The 19,895-nt window shown below is 43.6% G+C and overlaps 1 pseudogene; it reads right to left on the reverse strand.

The window, feature by feature from the left end:
• Positions 1-4,979: 4,979 nt before the first annotated feature.
• LOC125196046 (uncharacterized) overlaps positions 4,980-19,895 on the reverse strand; it is a 153,624-nt pseudogene continuing 138,708 nt past the window's right edge.

The raw sequence follows: 19,895 nt of genomic DNA on the forward strand, positions 1-19,895 counted from the left end.
CTCATGCGTTTATACTTGAATTTCGTTACTTCGACCATAACTTGCTCGCGGAGGTAGCTTTCTTTTTGAAAATAAAAACATGTTCTTGATCAGACTCAAGGAAAAATATATACTTAGAATGCATGCATCCTATATGTGTTTTTTTTCATGGTTCTTTGTTATTTCTTAGAGACATTATAAAATTCTTTTACTGTAATTAAATCAGAGCTGCGTTAAGTACTTACTCTCTCTTTCAATTTACGCACCGCCTAATATCGCACGTCCCGAGAATCCTACACCCTCGACCCCATTACACTCTTGGCTAAACTCGCAATTAGTTACGTCTTGGAATTTAATTAAAGGCGCTATCCATTTCAATACTTTATTTCAAAAAAAAAAAAAGAATCAATTCGCAAATTATTTATCTGTTCGGGAATTAAATAATAACTCCAACAAATAATTAATTATTCCATTAACTCTTTATTTAGAGTTCCAGCACACCACAAATATTTAACTCCTTCAACCCCAAAATTCTAACTCAAAACATTACTTACTGGCCCGTTCTTTCAATTAATTGCTTTACTAAATGAAGTCCAACTAAAAAGCCCATTCTATTTTACACGCCCATCTTCTCCATCTCCCACCAATTCAAAAAAAGCCCATTCTATTTTACACGCCCATCTTCTCCATCTCCCACCAATTCAAAATTCACACAAGTCACACTCATTGCAGCGCCACCGCCACTCCCTTCCTGGCCGACTCCACCGCGACACCTCACCATCGCCGGATCCATGCTCTTCCTCCTCTCATCGAATTCCCCCTCTCTCTCTCGCTCTCTCTCGACTCTGACATCTGCCGCCGCATGGTCCTACCCCAGCCACCGGCCATTGTCTGTCCCTGCTGCTCACCGATGCGGGGCCTCTTCGGGCGCTGGTGGGGCAGCAGCAGTGCCGTTTGCCACTTCTCCTGCAGCTCGCTATGTCACTTGGCGCTTGTGACGGCCGAAGCCGCTGCTGTGTCTCCGTCGTCGCACGACCGTGGACAGGACAGTCGTTCTCCGGCGCGGTGCACTGTTGTGCTATTAGTCCGTTGCCGTTTCTCTCAGCTGTTTTGAGTGGTGCCAGGCAGCCACAAACCCCTATCTAAAAGCTAATTCTTTCTTTATATTTTAGTGAACTTCTATCTTGATTTTGATTAACAAAGAGAAGGTGAAAGAGTTAAATTCATAGCTGGAGTTACTCTTGTGACTAGGAAACTTATGATTCTGAGTTTTAAATGGAACTTCTTATATGATTGTTGCATCGAATGTTGTCTAATGATGCTTGAAAATAAAAGAAGTGGGATTGGTGATTACCTTAGGTTGGAAAATTGTCTTTGAAAAGGAAAGAAAAGAACTCTTTGGTCGTTCTTTTCTCTAGCTCTAGATTTCTTTGGAATTGATCAACTGTGATGGAATTGTAGTATCACAATAATATATTGGAGAATTGTTTTCAGGCGGTTGGGGGGGATCTGGCTGCTTTTGCAAAAGACACGTGGAGTTGGGAGTTGGGATATATATTGGGCTGCAATATGCAATGAAGAAAAGATGAGTTGGGCTTCTCCATGGACTCCAAAATTTTTGAAGTGGGTTGAGATTTAACTTATAGTTCCACATATGTACACCATTTTATTTCTTGTGTTCCATTTTATAGTTTTTAGAGATGTATTCCGGTAGTTAGACTTGTAAAATAAAATGTTCGGTTCCATTAGTGTGACCATAAGCTCACTTATGTATGACATTTCATTTACTAGAATTATAATAATTTATATTATTCTTTAGTTCTTTTGAAATTTTCCACTAAACATTCAATGTCATTTCGAGAAAAACAATGAAAATAGTCGGGATGTTACAAGGCTTGTCTTGTTCCTCGGTAGGGGGAGCTTCGGTCACTTGGGAAAGGGTCTCCTCAACCTCCTCGATGGAGGGAGCTTTCCTTGACCGTGTTGACTGGGTCGCCGCTACCTTTCCTTTTCTTGCCCTCTCCTTGGCCTGGCGACGCTCTTCTGCCTTTTCAGCATTCGTCCCCCGGGCAGGGAACTCCTCCTTCTCGGAAAAAACCAAGTCATCCACTTCGTCAAGCAGACTCCGCCTGGCCCTTCTCCTCTCTGCTCTTTCGTCTACCCAGGGTGCTTCTTCTTCCTGGTCGTCCACCAGGTCCACAATCAGATTTAGCCCTTCCTCCACGGGCTCCGGTACTCCAGTAGTGTATAGATCTGTCTCATCCACAAGTTTTCCCGGGGTTTCCCCCACATCATCCACCATCGGGGTCGCCCCCTCAATATAAACAGGGGTTTCCCCCCTGACATCACTTGGGGTTGCCCCCTCCTCCACAGGTTCAGGGGTCGCACCCCTAAAATCCGTTGGGGTTTCATCCCCAGTCTCCATATGGGTTTCCCCTCAGCCGTCAACTCTCGAACAGGGGTTTCCCCCTCAACAACTTCTACCAAAACAGGGGTTTCCCCCTCAGCAACTTCTTCGTGAACAGGGGTTTCTCCCTCAGCAATCCTTTCCACAACAGGGGTTTCCCCCTCCACATTGTCTTCCATAACAGGGGTTTCCCCCACAGTACTCTCTTCTCGAACAGGGGTTTCCCCCTCAGCATCTTTCTCACCCTCAGAGTTAGGGTTTCCATTACCTTGTCATTCGGTCTCCACCTCCGCTTCACCATTCGTCTGCCCACCATCTGCCGCCGGTTCATTCATTGCCTCTTCTTTATCCGCCTCCAGTGAAGCGGTTTCTTCTTGTTGAGATCCAGAGTCATGTACCCTGGTCAAATCTTGAGGCCTTTCTTCTTGGAGAACTGCGGGTTGTGCCGCCGAATCCGCTGGGATCATTGGTGATGGTACGGCCGGCGCGGATGTCATCAGGCTGGCGGAAAACAGAGCGTAGACTTCCTTCGCTTTCTCGACGCTCCCTAATTTTTGCGTCAATTCTGCCAACAGAACTGCGTCATACACCGTCGGCTGCGAACTTCCGGTAGCCTGAGTTGGATCCATTACTGTAAATCTGAAATCAAAGAGAAACTTGGTCGAAATTGGTTAGGGTTTGTGTTCTTGAGAGAGAAACAAAGTAGAGAGAAGGAAGAGGAAATGTAGTTTTCGTCGATTGGGATTATTGGAGAAAGAAATGCCGGTTAGCCTTTTGTGGTGAAAAGATGGTGCGGTTGAAGGCGTGATGTAAGCAACCGTACACCTTCCATAAAAATCGGCAATTTTGAAATTCAAATTATCTCCATCCCTCCTTGACTTCTTCCTCCAGGCTCTCTTTCCCTAGCTGACTTCCATGACCATGACCCTATACTTAAAAAAAATTGAAGACGCCAGACTCCTAGGTCAAGGTTAGAATATAAGACATCGGGCTTCCTTCGGAGTCTAGTGCTTCGAAAATATTTTGGAAGATTTAAAATTGAATATACATTTTTTGTGGATTTTCCTTTGTTTGAAAAGCACTTAAACTATTTACACACTCCCTTTGAGTATTCCCGAGATTCCCTGGTTAAGTGTATATATTCATAACTGTCAACCAATTTTACCTGACCCAGGAATTCATCGAGAATACCTCCTCATCTGTCTAGGTGATAATAGAGAGTGCGCGTAGTGGCACTTCCTCCACTACTCACAGCTCAGAATTATCCCTATAGACTTTCACTCTGTGACCATTAACAAGAAAAGGGACAGAGTTAGAGGCACTTCCCTGGATCTCCACTGCTCCATTTGCACGGATGCCGACAATGGTATATGGACCGATCCACTTAGACATCAACTTCCCTGGCATCAGCTTGAGCCGGGATTGAAAAAGGAGCACCTTCTGTCCCACATGGAGTTCCTTGACCCGGGGATTCTTGTCATGCCATAATTTTGTCCTTTTCTTATATCACATGGCAGACTCATAAGACTCCAGCCTCAGTTCCTCCAGTCTTGTAACTGTAACTTTCTTTCTTCCTCACAAGCCGAAGGCTTCATATTCATCTCCTTTACTGCCCAGTACGCCTTGAAAGCAGTTCTGTAGGCCCATAATGCATCGCCGAGCCTCTTACTCCAGTCTTTCCTTGACGGATTAACTGTTTTCTCCAATATTGCCTTGATCTCGCGATTGGAAATTTCCGCTTGGCCGTTAGACTGAGGGTGGTATGGGGTATATACCCTATGGTGAACACCATATTTCTTCATCAGAGCCTCGATGGTGCGATTACAGAAATGTGTTCCTTGATCTGAGACAATGGCTCGAGGAACTCCGTATCTGTTGAAGATATTGGCCTTCAGAAATTTTGCCACCTCCTTCGATTCACATGTCGTGGTGGCCTTAGCTTCTATCCATTTAGACACATAGTCTACTGCAACCAATATATATGTGTTCCCATAGGATGATGGAAACGATCCCATGAAGTCCATCCCCCATACGTCGAAGATTTCACAGACAATCATCGGGACCTGGGGCATCTCGTCCCTCCTTGAAATTCCCCCTGTCTGTTGGCACCTCTCGCAATACTGACAAAACTCGAAGGCATCTTTATTAAGCGTCGGCCAGTAGAATCCACTATCTAGTACCTTCCTCGCTGTTCTCCTTGGTCCAAAGTGGCCTCCACATGCCAAAGTGTGGCAATAATTCAGTTTTGTTCCCATTCGGGAATGCAGCGTCTAATCACTTGATCCGAGCACATCTTCCATAAGTAAGGATCATCCCAAAAGTAATATTTGGCTTCACTTTTAATTTTCATCTTCTGGGCTCAGGAAACTTCGTCTGAACTTGGCACCTCTCCCGTGACCAAGTAGTTTGCTAAGTCAGCAAACCATGGTTCTGCGTTTAGTATTCGTTTCCCTTTGTCGGATTCTCCTAGACCGGTTAATGCCAATACTGCCTCCCAACTGATTGGTCTAGGAAAATGCCCTAGATGATACAAATGCTCTTCAGGAAAAGCATCGGGTATGGCCTCTTCCGTTTCCCCTTGAAAAATTTTGCTCTAGTGATCGGCTACTCTATTCTCTATTCCTCTTTTGTCTCTCACTTCCCAATCAAACTCCTGCAAAAGCAACACCCAACGGATTAACCTCGACTTAGACTCCTTCTTAGCCAGTAAGTATTTTATTGCTGCGTGATCGGTGAAAACTATAACCCTCGACCCAAGCAGATAGGGTCGGAATTTCTCGAATGAGTACACGACAGCCAACATTTCCTTCTCTGTGGTATCATAGTTCTTCTGAGCTTGATTTAGAGTCTTGGATGCATAGAAGATCACATAACTTTTCCCATCTATCTTTTGTCCTAGGACAGCTCCCACAGCGAAATCACTCGCGTCGCACATTATCTCAAAAGGATGATTCCAGTCTGGCGCCCTGATTATTGGTGCAGACACGAGTCTGTCCTTAAGCAATTGAAAGGCCTTCGTGCATCCTTCGTCAAAGACGAATTCCACATCGTTGTGCAACAAATGAGTGAGCGGTTGCGCGATCTTCGCGAAATCCCTGATAAACCTCCTATAAAATCCCACATGACCCAGGAAGCCTCTAACTTCTATTTGGTTCGTGGGGTAAGGTAACTTTGATATCACATCTACCTTTGCCTTGTCTACCTGTATTCCTCTTTCAGAAACCACGTGACCCAGGACAATACCTTCAGTCACCATGAAGTGACCTCCACACGCCAAGGTGTGGCAATGAATTAGCACATCTCTTTGTTCTCATTCGGGAATGCAGCGTCTAATCACTTTATCCAAACACATCTTCCATAAGTAAGGGTCGTCCCAAAAGAAATATTTGGCTTCGCTTTTAATCTTCATCTTCTGGGCCCGGGAAACTTCGTCTGAACTAGGCACTTCTCCCGTGACCAAGTAGTTGGCTAAGTCAGCAAACCATGGTTCTGCGTTAAGTGTTCGCTTCCCCTTGTCGGAATCTCCTAGACCGGTTAATGCCAAAACTCCTTCCCAACTGATCCGTATAGGAAAATCCCCTAGATAATACAAATGCTCTTCAGGAAAAGCATCGGGTATGGCTTCTTCCGTTTTCCCTTGATGAATTATGCTCAAATGATTCGCTACTCTACTCTCCGTCCCTCTTTTGTCTCTCACTTCCCAATCAAACTCTTGCAAAAGCAATACCCAATGGATTAACCTCGGCTTAGACTCTTTCTTAGCCAGTAAGTACTTTATTGCTGCGTGATCTGTGAAGACTATAACCCTCGACCCAAGAAGATAAGGTCGAAACTTTTCGAATGAGTAAACGACAACCAACATTTCCTTCTCCGTGGTATCATAGTTCTTTTGAGCTTGATTTAGAGTCCTGGATGCATAGAAGATCACAAAACTTTTTCCGTCTATCTTCTACCCTAATACAACTCCCACAGCGAAATCACTCGCGTCACACATTATCTCAAATGGTTGATTCCAGTCTGGCGCCCTGATTATTGGTACCGACACGAGTCTATCCTTGAGCAACTGAAATGCCTTCTTGCATCCTTCGTCAAAGACAAATTCCACATCGTTGTGCAACAAATGAGTGAGCGGTTGCGCGATTTTCGCGAAATCCCTGATAAACCTCCTATAAAATCCTGCATGACCCAGGAAGCTTTTAACTTCTTTTAGGTTCGTGGGGTAAGGTAACTTTGATATCACATCTACCTTTGCTTTGTCTACCTGTATTCCTCTTTCAGAAACCACATGACCCAGGACAATGCCTTCCGTCACCATGAAGTGGCATTTTTCGAAATTCAAGACTAAGTGCTTTTCCTGGCATCTTTTCAACACTAGGTCAAGGCTGGCTAAACAAGTGTCGAACGCATTCCCATATACGGTAAAATCATCCATGAATATTTCAATGCATACCTCCAACAAATCTGAAAAAATACTCATCATACACCGCTGGAATGTTCCTGGTGCGTTACACAATCCAAACGGCATTCTTCGGTATGCATACGTACCAAAAGGGCACGTGAACGTGGTTTTCCCTTGGTCCTCTGGGTTAACGTAGATCTAGAAATAGCCACTGTATCCATCAAGGAAACAAAAATACTGTTTGCCAGTCAATCTTTCTAACATCTGATCCATGAAGGGTAGGGGGAAATGATCATTCTTCGTGGCCTCATTCAGTTTCCTGTAGTCAATGCACATCCTACACCCCGTCACCAGCCTAGTGGGCACCTACTCGTTCTTTTCATTCTTGACAACCTATATGCCAGACTTTTTGGGCACCATATGGACAAGACTGCCCCACTCACTATCCGGAATGGAGTAAATGATCCCTAGAGAGAGCAATTTCAACACCTCCTTCAGAACTTCCTCTCGCATGTTCGGATTCAGTTTCCGTTGTGCGTCTCGGTGAGCCTTCGCACCTTCTTCTAGACGGATGTGGTGCATACAGAGATCAGGGCTGATTCCCACTAAATCCGAGAGGGTCCACCCTATTGCTTTCTTATTTCGCCTGATCACTTTCAACAATTCCTTCTCCTACTCCTCAGTCAAGTTACTGTTGACTATCACTGGGAATGCCTCATTCTCTTCTAAGTAAGCATACTTTAGGCCTGGTGGGAGTGTCTTCAGTTCCTTTTGTGTCATTCGTCTCATGGGGCAAGGGATTTTTTTCTGCAATATCAGGTAATGTTTCCTTCCTTGACCCAAGAGAATTCTCTAGACTAGCCACATGGGCTGATCCCCTTGATCTAGCTGACTCGGGATTTCTGCAAAACTCCATGATGGCCTCTGCTAGTTCCTCATCTGTCAATTCCGTCGTGTTCATTGCTGCACACCACCCTACAACTTCTCAGTCTATTAAATGGCTCAACTCCGAGTTGTCAATTTGTTCCTGCATCAATTCTGTCTCAAGATATTCTTCGACCAAGGGGTTAATAACATCAATAGCATACAGATTCTCAACATCCAATGGCCTTTTCATCCCCTCATCTATGCTAAATGTATATTTTTCCCTATTATAATCCAAGCAAATTGTTCCATCGAAGACATCGATAATGGTCTTAGCAGTGCGCAAGAATGGTCTCCCTAAGAGAACGCCACTGGACTCAGCAGACTCATTATCGTTCATTTTGATAACATAGAAATCAGCAGGATCTAAAAAATCATGCACCTTGACTATGACAAATGCACATTTTCTAACACACCTTCAGGACAAATGCAAGTTCTATCTGCTAACTGGATTACCACCTTAGTGGCGACCATCCTAACCCCTGTCAGTTTCTTGTAGATCGAAAGCGGTAAAACATTTATAGACGCCCCTAGATCACACATAGCATGCTCGACTCTGATATCTCCTAGAGAAATGGGTAATGTGAACATACCTGGGTCTGTGCATTTCGAAGGCATCCTTCTCTTTTGTATCACAGCAGACACGTTCTCCCTGAACACAATCTTCCCGTCCGGCTTGGTCTTCCCTGCTATGAATTCCTTGATGAACTTGCTAAAGGCGGGCTTCTTCAAGGCTTGCAAGAAGGGCAGGTTGATTTCCAGCTTGCTAAAAATCTCCATGAGGTCCTCTGTATCATCCTTCTTTTTCTTTGCTTCCCCTCGGTATGGAAATGGCTTTGCCCGCTTTACCGCATTTGTAGAACTCCCAGCTGGGGTCTCGCCAGCTTCCCTGTTTCCTTCCTTATTTACTAACTCAGGCTCTTCTGGATCTAGGAAAAATGGATCAGCTGCTCGAGGTAAAGATCCCCCTAAATCTCCTTTCTGGAGGTCATCCTCAACAAGGACTTCTCTGGGTCTAGGACTGTCTTCTCGAAACACCTGACTCTCCTTCCCTTTACTTGCCTGAGTGGGTACATCTTCATAGCCCCTCCCGGATCTCAAGGTGATGTGACTAATGTTTGCTCGGTCGGGTGGCTTGACCGTGGCAGGAAGTTTTCCTTCATTTCCCTGCATCTCGTTCAGAGAAACCGATATCTGGGACAGTTGTTTTGCCATCATGTCCATGGCAGCTTTGTGTTCCGACTGAGCGTCTTGCAACTTGTGCACCACGTCATTATTGGAGTGCAAGTTATTCTGCATGAACTGCTGTGAATTCACTAGGTCGTGGACCATGTCATCCAGACTCCTTTGTGGCCTGGAGTTGAATTGATTAGAATTTGATCCTTGACCTTGGTATTGTCATTGGGGTTGTCGATAGTTCCCCTGATTTCCTTGGTGGGTATTGTACTGGTTGCTAAACCCTTGATTCCCTTGGTGAGTTGGTTGGGTATTCTGATAGTTCCCTTGGCTATTTCTCTGGTGAGGTGGCACATAGGAACTCCCTGGATTGTTTTGATTCCTGTTTCCCCAATTAGTATGGTCCTGATTCCTGTACCCCAGTTGCAGTTGACCCTCTTGGTTTCTTCCTGACCAGTTGGACTGCCTCTCTGGAGGGTGTGCATAAATTGTGAGTTGCAGTGGGGGTGGCTGACTTTGATCATTGTCAGTCCATCTAAAGTTGGGGTGAGTCCTCCATGGGGCATCCCTTTGCCTTCCTTGGTTCCAACTTCCATTTGGATTCCAGCTTCCCATCGAATTTGCCTGGGCTTGGCACTCCCCTTCACACGATTGACTGTAGTAAGGTTGAAATTGCCTTTCCTCTGGACCAGGGGGTTTTTCATTTTCCGATGGAGCATGAGGGTTGAAATTGCCTTTTTCCAATTTATTTATCCTGTCCTCCACTTTCTTGTCACCTTCCTCTGTTACTGCATTGGCCGATCCCCTCCTCAATATGCTCTGCGGGTTATCATAGGCCTTTTTCGCCTCGATCAATCTTCCCAAAGTTTCTCTGGCTTCACTTGCTTTATTCTTGGTAAAATTTCCCCCGCTTGAGGAATTCATCAAGTCCTTTGACTCAGGGTTTGCACCTTCGTAAAACAGATAGTAAGTCTCTGCCTCGATCATCATGTGGTTCGGACAAGCATCCAACAGTCCTTTGAACCGGGACCAATAAGAGATCAGAGACTCATCATATTCTTGCTTGCACTCCTGGATCTCCTTCTTCAACGCGTTTGTCTTGTTAGACGGGAAGAAATAATCCAAGAACTCCAGCTTGAAATCCTTCCATGTGTTGATCGAATCTGGTGGAAGCCTCAGCAGCCAAGTGTTAGCCTCCACCTTGAGGGCAAACGGGACTGCACGCAAGCGGTAGTCCTCCTCAGTCGCCTCGTTGGGCCTCTTTTGAATGCTGCACAGCTTACTAAACTCGTTTAGGAATTCGTAAGGACATTCGTTTCTTCGTCCAGAGAATGTGGGCAAGACCCCGAGCACATTTGTCTTAATGTCTATAGACCTTCGGCGCGGGTTTGAGACTATGGCATGGGCGGGCTCACCGTCCAGATGCGCGGTGAGTGAGCCTATCTCCGGATCAGGATCCACTAAATGTGCCATATTCACGTCTTCCTCTTCCTCAGTCTCGGAATGCTCTGTTTCTGTGGACGACTTTGGGTCCTCTTCCCCTGACGAGTTCCACTCCTTCTCCTTTCTGATTCGAACGGAAATGGGTCTACCGTCCTCAACCCTGATCTGGTAGTGACGGTGGACGTAGACTCCTTGACTTGCCACTTGTATCGGGCGTTTCCTGACCCACATGAACTAGCCCAACTTCCAGTATGGAAACCCGTGTTCATAAACTGTCAAGAACCCGTGTTCCTAACAAGCACTATTCTTTTATTTCTGAGCTCTTTGACCTCTCTTGCTAAAATCTGAACCGGTTCTTTCTCGTATGTCAAGTCTGGTTGTACTTCAATCGATTCAGCCCGAATAACATGAGAAGGATCTGATCTGTATCTCCTTGAAGCTCATGAAATTTTGTTTGTGTATGTGTGCACAGAAAGAAATAACAAGTCTCCTAGGTCCAGTGAATCCACTAGATCACAAGGTCTAGGAACTCACGGATCGTTGGAAGATCTCGGTCGTTGGACACACAGATTATCGCTTCAAAAATCCTCAACCACTTATACTAAAATTAGCACAGGGAAGTAGGGATCGATCCCACAGAGATGGATGCGAAATTAAACATACTCAAGGATTCGGGACTATTTTTGGGTTGGCTGCTGCCACGCATTTTTGGGTTGAGGAAATTAAACTAAACTTGGAGTTGAAAGTTTGCTACGCTAACAGCTAGATCTAGGCAGAACAGAAATCATGCATGTAAACTGGAAAACAAGCAATACTACCACTAGATCTAAGAACTGTTTCCTAAATTACCTAGACCTGGGAAATGAACTGACGGTGGGGACCATTTGCTGAAAAGGTAAAGTACGGATGAAAAGCTGAAAAACAACTAACTAACAGCGACATCATCTTCTCCAATCAACTTGCATAAAAATTTCAGTAAAACAGAAATGGAACGCGAATCGGAAACAAAACAGACTAGCTTTAAAACAATTAAACGAATAACAATTCAAAATCAAGCAGATCTGCGACTACTAGACGAAGTAAAACAGAAAGAAAGCAGAAAACTCAAAATCCATGCACAACTCGGTTTCCCCTGTTTAGATCCACACTTCGGATGCTAAATCCACTTCTGGATCCAAGCATCCGAAACAAACTCCGACCAAAAGTATACCCATAGCTACAGATTCGCCAAACAACCTCCGATCAGCAACAACAACACAGATCCACAACCGTATTCCCCAGATCAGGCACAGAATTATCCAAAAGAATAACATTTAACTGCCGAAATTAAGTCTCAAAATCACAGAATCAACGTAAATCAACACAAGATAAACACCATCATGACAAAAACTAAATGCATAGATAATCGGTAATAGCAACAACCAAATCGACTTCCAAAACGATGAAGTTCGACGGAATAAAGTGCAAAAACAGAATGTAAATAGATTGTATCTTTGCCCTTCGCAAGGACGGTGTTACGACTAACTTTCACCGAAGATGAACCCCTAAAAACCTTTAACTACCCCCGAATTCCAATTTTTCCCAAGTGTGTGTGTGAGTGTGTGAGCTGAGAGCAAAAATCATGTCTCCAGGTGCTGCATGCTCCTTTATTTATAGGCGTTGAAGTGAGTCCAGCGAGGTATGAATAGTCTTTGTTGCCCTCAGCTATTGAGTTCCTTCGTCTAGCCATTTTTCTCTTCAACTCTGCTCACTTTCCTTCATTTTCCTTCGCTAGTCCATTGTCTCCAGCTCTTCCTGGATCTAGCGATTCCTTTACACACCTGGCTTAAAAACTGCGTTAGACCCAGTAAAATAAAATGTTTTTTCACCACATAAACGATGCATGAAATTAGCCTTATCACTCCTCAACATTGAAACATTGAACACGTTATGTATCTTTTCTAGATCAGGTGGTAATGCAAGTCGGTATGCTACTGGACCCACACGTTCTAAAATTTCATAAGGGCCAATAAATCTCGAACTCAGCTTTCCTTTCTTGCCAAATCGCAGTACTTTCTTCCACGGAGATACTTGCAGAAACACTTTGTCACCAACACAGAATTCAATGTCTTTCCTCTTCAAATCTGCATAATATTTCTGCCTATCTGATGCTTCTTACAGTCGATTTCGTATCAATCTGACCTTTTCTTCCGTCTCTTGTATAATTTCAGGGCCCACTATCTTGTTCTCGCTCAGCTCTGTCCAACACAATGGTGTTCGACATTTACGGCCATACAATGCTTCGTACAGAGCCATCTGAATACTAGATTGGAAACTGTTGTTATATGCAAATTCCACCAACGGCAAGTATTTTTCCCAACTACCTTCAAGGTTGATGACGCAACTTCTCAGCATGTCTTCTAAAATTTGTATTACTCGTTCCGATTGACCATCTGTTTTCGGATGAAAAGTTGTACTAAGGTGTAGCCGAGAACCCAAAGCTTCTTGAAATTTATTCCAGAATCTTGAAGTGAATCGTGGATCTCTGTCAGATATAATCGAGCTAGGTACTCCCTGTAATCTCACAATTTCACTAATATAAAGTTCAGCCAACTTCTCTAGTGAATAATCAGTTCTGACCGCAAGAAAATGAGATGATTTGGTCAACCGATCAACAATCACCTAGACTGAATCTTTCTTCTGAGGTGATAAGGGCAATCCTACAACGAAATCCATCGTGATCCGATCCCATTTCCAATTTGGTACAGTGATTGGCTGCAATAAACCTGACGGAACTTGATGTTCAGCTTTGACTTGTTGACATGTTAAGCACCTTGCCACCTATTCGGTAATATCTCTCTTCATACCATGCCACCAATAGGATTCCCTCAAGTCGCGATACATTTTATTACCTCCGGGATACATAGAGTATAAACTGTTGTGCGCTTCTTGGAGTATATCGTTCTTCAACTCTTTATCATCTGGCACATACAATCTTCTTTTGAAATATAAGTATCCATCGGGACTTTGATCGAATCCATGTGTCTTTTTCCCTTGAGAAATCTGATCAAACTTAATCTTCACTTCATCATCATTCATTTGAGAATCTTTAACTCGTTGCATCAATGTCGATCTCACTCTAAGTTCTGCCACAAGATTTCCATCATCTGATATTTCTAGCCTTGCATTCATCGCTTTCAAAGCTGCAATTGATTTCCTGCTGAGTGCATCTACCACAACATTGGCCTTCCCTGGATGATAATCAATCACACAATCATAATCTTTAAGTAACTCTACCCATCTTCTTTGCCTCAAATTGAGTTCTTTTTGTGTAAGTAGATACTTAAGACTCTTATGATCTGTGTAGATATAACATCTCTCACCGTATAAGTAGTGTCTTCAAATCTTCAAGGCAAATACAACGGCTGCCAGCTCTAGATCATGTGTAGGATAATTTTTCTCATGTGTTTTCAATTGCCTAGAAGCATAAGCAACTACCTTACCTTCTTGCATCAATACACAGCCTAAACCATTATGCGATGCATCACTAAATACAGTGTACTCCTTTTCCAGAAATGCTAGGTCGTTGTGGGAGCCGATGTCATCAATGCAGTTGTCCAGTTCTTTAGTGGTGCCTTCCTCCCGCGAAGCATCACTGCTACGTCGATCGTCCTCATCCCAAAAAAGGAGAAACCTCGGGCATGGACGGACTAACGCCCAATCAGCTTATGCAACATCACAAATAAAATCATCACCAAAGTGCTCGTGTCTAGACTCACTCCCTTGCTCCCCAAAGTCATATCTCCCAACCAAAGTGGGTTCGTCAAAGGAAGGCTGCTCAACGATAACGCCCTATTGGCGCAGCTCCCCTGCACCAAATGTGGCTCTCAAACTTGATATGGCAAAGGCGTACGACCGCGTCCAATGGCCCTTCTTAGTTAAGATCTTACGCCGCATGGGATTTCCCGAGGTGTGGATTAGCGTTATTGACCGGTGTATTAGCCGGTGTTGGTTCTCGATCATCATTAATGGTGCACCGGCCAGATTCTTCAAATCAACTAGGGGCCTCCGGCAAGGGGATCCCATCTCTCCGGCCTTGTTCGTAATAGCCGCGGACTACTTGTCAAGGGCCCTGGACAAGCTGATCTTAGGGAAAAAGGAAATGCTCTTCAAGATACACTGCTCGACTATTAGCCACCTGGCATACGCGGATGACATCCTCATCTTCACTCAAGCCTCCACAAGGGCCATCCGAAGGCTAAAGACTTGTCTCAACAACTACGAAAAGGCTTCAGGTCAGCAAATTAACCTTCCAAAAAGCAACTTCTATGTTGCGAAGGGACATGAAGATTGGGCAGAGACTATTCAATCAAGAGGAGGTTTCTCACGGGGTACATTCCCCTTCATGTATCTGGGAGTTCCCATCTATCGGGGTGCCAAACGCACAGACATGTTCTTATTTTTACGAGAAAAAATTGCCAAGAGGATAAATGGTTGGGCGCACAGGCACTTATCGTTTGGGGGTAGACTCACCCTTATCAAGAGCACCCTTGAAGCCATCCCGATACACACCTTCCAAGCTATCGAGCCGACCGGAGGTGCGATCAAGAACTTGGAGCAACAGCTCGCCCGGTTCTTTTGGGGAGCCACGAATGATAGAAGACGCACGCATTGGATCAGCTGGGATGAGATCTGCCTCCCGGTGGCCGAGGGAGGACTTGGTGTACGCAGCCTCAAGGAAGTTCTATGGGCTTTTAACATCAAGCTGTGGTGGAGATTTCGGGGGTAGAACTCCCTGTGGGCTACGCACATGTTTAGCAAGTACTGCAGAAAACCTCGCCTCTTTCCTTGACGACTACTGGTAGGTGCAGCCCCACGTGGAGGAGGCTCTCGAGGTCATGGACCATCGCGCACCCGCACATCCGGTGGGTGCTCGGTAATGGAGCCACTTTCTTTTGGGATGATATTTGGCTCGGGGACCGGCCACTTAGAGAGAGACGTTTCGACGACAGAGGCAATCCCCAAACTCGTGTTTCGGAATTCTGGGTTGAAGGGAAATGGAACCTCCCCAAATTACAATCTCTTAGTGCACAAGCGGGGATCCCAGCTCAGCTGATTGAGGAGATCATTGATACACCTATTATTCACGACGAGTCGGATGTGCCGAGGTGGACCCTCTCAAAATCTGTGGATTTCACTCTTGCCTCGGCTTGGGAAACAGTCAGATCACAAAGGCCGATCATCCCGGCACTTGAGGACATTTGGCACGGGTGCATTACCACTTCTATGTCCATCTTTGTCTGGCGGCTCCTTTCGAACAGAGTCCCCGTTGATACTAAACTCCAATGGAGGAAGATTGAACTTGCATCCAAGTGCTACTGTTGCCCGACGCGTCCGGGGATTGAGCCTCCGCAGCATCTTTTTGTAAATGGCTCCGGGGCTCTTAGAGTTTTTCAATTCTTTGACAATTGGTTTCCGGGAGCATCCAACCCCCTCAGACTCGGGGACACAATCCCGGAGAGACTTGAGGGATGGGCGAAACGTATTAAGCAGTGATAAGGCTAATTTCATGCATCGGTTATATAGTGAAAAACATTACATTTTGTTGGGTCTAACACGGTTTCTAAGCCAGGTGTGTGACAGAATCGCTAGATCCAGGAGATGCTGGAGGAAACAGTCTAGCGAAGAAATGAAGTAGAGGTGAGCAGAACCTAAGCAAAAGAAGGCTAGAAGAAGGGAGTCAATAGCTGAGGGCAACAAAGTCTATCTATACCTCGCTGGGCCCCACCTTAACGCCTATAAATAGAGGAGCATGCAACACACAAGATATCACTCTTTTTCGTTCACTCTTAGCTCACACACAACACACACTTGGGAAATGGGAGTTCTGGGGTAGTTTTAGGTTTCAAGGGGTCAATTCTTCAGAGAAATTCCGGCGTAACATCGTCCGCGTGAGGGCGAAGATACAATCTATTTACTTTCAGTTCTTTTGCACTCGATTTCGTTCGAACTTCACTTTTGGAAGTCGATTTGGCTGTTGATGTTACTGATTATCTATGCATTTCTTAGTTTTCGTTATATTTTTGTTATTTCGTTTTGGTCTACGTTGATCCTGCTGTTAAGAGTTTTTATTTCGGCGAGTTGCATGTTGATTTCTATTTCTGTCATTTTGGTGCTCGATCTGGGAATTTGGCAGTAGATCTGCGGTGTTGTTGTTGATCGGAGGTTGTTGGTTGAATCTAAAGTTATGAATTGCTTTTTTTGGCTGGAGTTTGTGTCGGATGCTTGAATCCGGAGTGGATTTAGCGTCCGAGGTTGGATCTGAACAGGGGAAGTCGAGTTATGCAAGGATTTTGAGTTTTCTGTTTGCTTTTTGTTTTGCTTCATCTAGCATCCGTAGATCTGTTTAGTTCTTAATTGTTCTTCATTAAAATTGTTAAAATCCAGTCTGCTCTGTTCCGATTTCGCTCATGCTGTTTTCTTCTGAGTTTTTATGCAAATTGGTTGGAGAAGATGATGTCGCTGTTAGTTAGTACCTTAGTTAGTTGTTTTTCCAGCTTTTCGTCCGTACTCTGCTTTTTCAGTTATGGTCCCCACCGTCAGTTTATTTCCCAGATCTAGGTAATTAGAATAGTTTCTCAGATCTAGTGATTGTTTGGTTCTAGTTTACGTGCATGCTTTTGTTGTTTCGCCTAGATCTAGCTGTTAGCGTAGCAGTTTAAAATCCCAAGTTTAAGTTTAAGTTCCTCAACCCAAGAAAATGCGTGGCAGCAGCCAACCCAAAAACAATCTCCAAATCCTTGAGCATGATTATTACGCATCCATCTCTGTGGGATCGATCCCTACTTCCCTGTGCTAGGTTTTAGTAAAGTGGTTGAGGGTTTTTTAAGAAGTGCTCTGTGTGTCCGACGACCAGTGAGTTCCTAGACCGTGTGATCTAGCGGATTTGCTGGACCTAGGAAACCTGTTATTTCTTTCTGTGCACACAGTGACTACCCACACACTAGTTGTGTCCTCTTCAAGCAGCCAGGAAGAACACACACGAGCCGAATCATCCCTTGTCTCATTGTGTGGTTTCTTTGGGCGGAAAGGAATAGGTGCCGCCACAATGAGGCCCCCTTCAGATCTCAAAATGTAATATGGCAGGTCAAGATGCACATCCGAAAGCTCATGGATAATGGCCAGCTTCCGCAAAAATAACAAGGAGGCACAGAGATTCCCATGCAGCCTTCGTCGTCCTCGGACAGTAGACGGCCAGCCCAGCTAACTATGCCAGTTAAATGGAATCCCCCGGACTTCCCATGGATCAAGCTTAACACGGCAAGCTGGCATTCACAAGCCATAGGCCAGGCAGGGGAGGGAGGAATTATCCGGAATCACAATGGACAACTCCTTCTATCCTTCAGCGTGACATTCCCTGCGAGGTCGGCCCTTGAAGCAAGTGCTAAAATTGTGAGGATTGGTATCTCAGAGGCTAAGGATTTCGGCGCACAAATCTGGGTGGAAACCGACGACATACAGGTGGTTTGCCTTGCTCAGACAAAAAGCTATGGTATTCATTAAAAAAAAGAGCATTCAATTGCCAAAACACGACCATTCAAAAACAAACATTCAAACCACTCCAAGTGCTCTACATCGTCATAAATCTAGGGAAAAAAAAACCTTACAAATCCATTTCAAATTACATAGTACGAACACATTGTTTTAAGAATTCAAGCTTCAATTTGTCCCGGGTTCAACTTCTTAGTCATGTTCATGTACTATGTGGCCGACCTTCTGAAGTAGAGTATGCTGTCCTTATTTCGCTTATTTGCCCATGCCTCGATGTTTCCTTCCAATTGTTGGCGAATCTAGTGGGATAATCGTACGTGCATGTTGTCATCGAAGTCGTTACAATAATAAATTCTTGCCCTCTTTGAACCAACTCACAAACATATAGATAGATAAGTCAGATAACTTTGATGACAAAATATACACAAATTAGAAAAAAAAATCTACCACATCAGTGCAATAATATAAATTTCGAGTATAACTGAAAAATGTAACAATGTACAAATGGAAATAATGTACTAAATCAGTAAAATAATGTACAAGTACAACACATACAAATGCAAGGTGCTAACCAAATAATGTAGCCCGTCAGGGAAATAATGTACAAATACAACACACAATAGCTAACCAGATAATGTAGTTCATCAGTGAAATAATATACAAATGCAAGAGCTAACCAGATAATGTAGCTCATCCAGTGAAATAATGCACAAAGACTGTGCATACAAATGCAAGACTTAACCACATAATGTAGCTCATCCAGTGAAATAATGTACAAATACAACATATACAAATGCAAGAGTTAACCACACAATGTAGCTCATCCAATGAAATAATGTAAAATTACAACACATACAAATGCAAGTTTTAACCAAATAATGTAGCTCATTAGTGAAATAATGTAAATACAAAACACATACAAATACATGATTTAAGACACCCAATTTATAGAAATATGCAATTGACCACTTCGAATGACGGAGTTTACAGTATGAAGAATCCATTTTGTACATGCATTTTCATAAGAACACCCAATCGAAAGCATCAAAATCCGAAACAATAAAATCAGTGATAAACATAATCCCAACTGTAAACATATAGACAATCAAGGTGGAAATCAATGATAAACAAAACAATACGTCCAAACAATCGAATCGCAGAATTTATGATACGAAATACAGCCAAAATACATGCCCAATGCACCAAAATTGGCAAAAAGTCGTCCAAATATTGACGAAATCACTAAAAATCACAGATTCATAGAAACCCAATTCAAACAGACAAAATTAAGTTCCGCCAAAATAGAAATCGAGCATCGATTCCTCTTACCTTGTTCACGGGTGTCTTGAAATTGACACAGTCACTGAAATTTTTGCTTCAATCGACACAACAACTCGAAATAATGCACAATATGGCGTTGGTTTCTACTAGCTTGTTCGGCGGCGTCTTCAAAGCGGTATAAAACAGTGAAGATTAGAGTTTTCTGATTAGAAATTTGGGAGGTTAGGGTTTTGACGAGAGAGAGAATCTGGGGAGATGAAATTGTGAAATAATGGTGAGAGAGTGGGATGAGAGAGAGTGGGAGGAAATGTGTATCGTCTCTCAAATTAATTACCTAAAATCTCGGATATGCAGTTTTTAAACTGATACATTAAATTTCGTTTTACCAATTTGGCCCCGATAATGTACTAATGTGGGCAATAATGTAGCTCGGGATTTTAAATCACCACCATCCAAATTAGTGATCCAATGGCTGATATTAGTTTTATGTATAACACTAAGAGGGTGTTGTGACCTTAAAGCACATATATATATATATATATATATATATATATATAGGGATGTGATCATATCATAACCCATATTTATGGTGATAACCTAATAACCCTCATTTTATGGACGAAAAATATCATTTTATGGAACAGAATATCATTTTATGGAATAAAAGTATCATTTTATGCATGCTGAAAAAATATCATTTTATCGTGTATAAATATCATTTTTAGTAAAAATGATACTTTTGACCCATAAAATGAT

The sequence above is a fragment of the Salvia hispanica genome, chromosome 2 (assembly GCF_029641045.1).
Source record: "Salvia hispanica isolate PSC_SH4W2 chromosome 2, Shi_PSC_v1, whole genome shotgun sequence".
Classification (NCBI taxonomy): domain Eukaryota; kingdom Viridiplantae; phylum Streptophyta; class Magnoliopsida; order Lamiales; family Lamiaceae; genus Salvia; species Salvia hispanica.